This window comes from Rhinolophus sinicus, chromosome 12 (genome assembly GCF_057876585.1).
Source record: "Rhinolophus sinicus isolate RSI-liver-muscle chromosome 12, RSI-T2T, whole genome shotgun sequence".
In the NCBI taxonomy this organism is placed as follows: domain Eukaryota; kingdom Metazoa; phylum Chordata; class Mammalia; order Chiroptera; family Rhinolophidae; genus Rhinolophus; species Rhinolophus sinicus.
The window spans coordinates 11,810,609-11,812,972 of NC_142512.1; positions in this window are offsets into that span (position 1 = coordinate 11,810,609).

Below are 2,364 nucleotides of genomic sequence, written 5' to 3' on the forward strand. Positions count from 1 at the left end.
AATCACATTCACCCTGCCATTTTATTTTAGGTCTATAGTAATACTTTAAGACTATAAAGTTGTCTCTTGGTAGGGAAGTTCTGATGAACAGAAATCTGGAAGTCATTTGTATTTCTTTCTAAACTTTCCCTGATACTGGAGTATAGTAAGATCTTAGAAAACTCCTGCTTTCCCTAATATGAATCTAATTTTCCAGGTCTATGCAAAGGATGGCACTAGCTATATTGTTACATGGGGATTCAGACTGAGATCTATCATTAATTCTCCTTGCTTTTAATAGCTGTTATCAAGAATACAAATCCAAAGTAGTATTATTAGCACATGAAAGCTTTCATCATCAGTACCAATATACTGTATATTCACAGTATGTGTATTGGGCAATGGGTATGGCATGAAAGAGTGAGATGTGACCCTTCTCTCTGTGAAAGCTGTAAAGTCTGGAGACAAAAAGAATATTATTCTACGTATTATAATGTAATATCAATAAGCTGTTTATTAGCCTATATTTCCAGAGTTTATGGCCTCCTGTATATATAATCATGTAAAGAGCCAGAATAACAGATTAAAAGCATTGATAAAATATGAATCGCAAAATAGATTATTGAAATGTATATTCAACACACATAATGATGAGTTATGAGTCTGATGCAAAAACCAGATATGGTAACAATCTGAATTACTCAGAGAAGTTTTCCTAGGGGATCGAGAATTTTTAAACTGGATCCAGTTGAGATGCATAGCCAAAAATATAGCCTTCCTGGACAGCATAAAGGAAAAGCTAACAGGTAACTACCCATCTGAATAGAAAACAAAGGTATATTGGCTTAAATAGCACTGGGAGACAATAATTTAAATTAGATGTGTGAAAGCAGTTTAACAGGTGATTGGATTTCACACTGTCACACCGGCCTTAGGAAGGGTGTGGAATTGCCCTCCTCGCTGCACTGGCCCCTCTTTCACTTTGTTCCCACATCACCTATAAATTATTACGTGCCTCATAACTTGGCAATAGTGATAAAAATAATTATCTTACTTTCTACTTCTTGGAAAACTATCCAGAGCAAAGGCTGTCTTAATATTCCCATCAAATCTTATTGAGAGCATTATTTAATCGTTTTCTCTTCTTGAGAATCATTGCCCACATTTTCCACATGCCTGATAAAGAAAACAAATGTGCAAAAAATAAAATGATGTACCTATGGTAACAAATCATGTTGAGAGTTGGTTAGGGAAGCCCCTCTCAGAAGCACGTCTCCTGTAAGACCCTTCCTGCTGGCTTTCATCTGTTCCAGGTAGAAGAATGTTACCAGCAAACATGCTGGACTGTAAATCAGGTAACCAGGATCTAGATTACTGTGTGATTAGTGAAGATTCTCTTCTAGTCTTTGGATCTCAGTTGCTTTATTAGTAAAACAAGGAATATGGATTAGATGATAATAAAATCGTGTGACCATTACAATCAGTATCTCCAGACATCAGCTTTCATAAGGCAACATACTTCCATTAAATTGATTGAAATATAAGTACAATAATACAGGAATGGTTGCAAAAAAGGGCATGTTAAGCAAATTTGATGTCAGTTCCTGACAGTCAGTGCTGACATAGAGAGATGCAAAGCCACAGAAACAATAAAACAAATATTTTTAAAATTAAAAATGGGAATAGAAAACAATGATGAGGTATCGTTGTGAAATATATACCATGGTTAGCTGATGGAAGAGAAGTCAGAGCTGCTGCATTTTTAGGCAGAAAAATGCCCTGTTTTCTAATATTTTCCTATGCTGAATTTGATAGAAGAAATAGGATTTCTCAAGAGACTTGCATTTAAAATAAGGAGAGAAGCTGGACATTGTTCAACTCCGCGAGGCAATGCAGTTTTGGAGCAAATTGAAAGTGGGAGTGGTATGATGGGGCAGTGAATAAGAGGAGACTGACTAGAGAAAACAAAAAAGCTATCTTTGGCTGCTCTTCATGAAGCAAATTTTTAAATTAAATTTCCAGGCATTCTTGAAAAATCACAATAATTTGCAAAAAAAAAAATTTTTAATTAGAAAAAAAAATCATATTTTCTTGGGAGGAACCAACAATCTTTTTATACCTCTCTGGTAAAGAGCAGAAACTTCCTTTCCTAGTATAATATCTGCAATTGTGTGGGCAGTTGACAAGGCTTCACACAGGCGACTCTGAAACAGAAGAGCAGCAAGCAACAAAGTCCAGGGATTCCAGAACAGAGTTGCCTTTGAAACAACACCTTACATTATTCCAAAGGCAGATCGCTTACAGATTGCCAACAACTCAAATTATTTATAGGAGATTGATTCATATACTTAACCTAATGTGAGAGGGAATATTTCTAATTATATC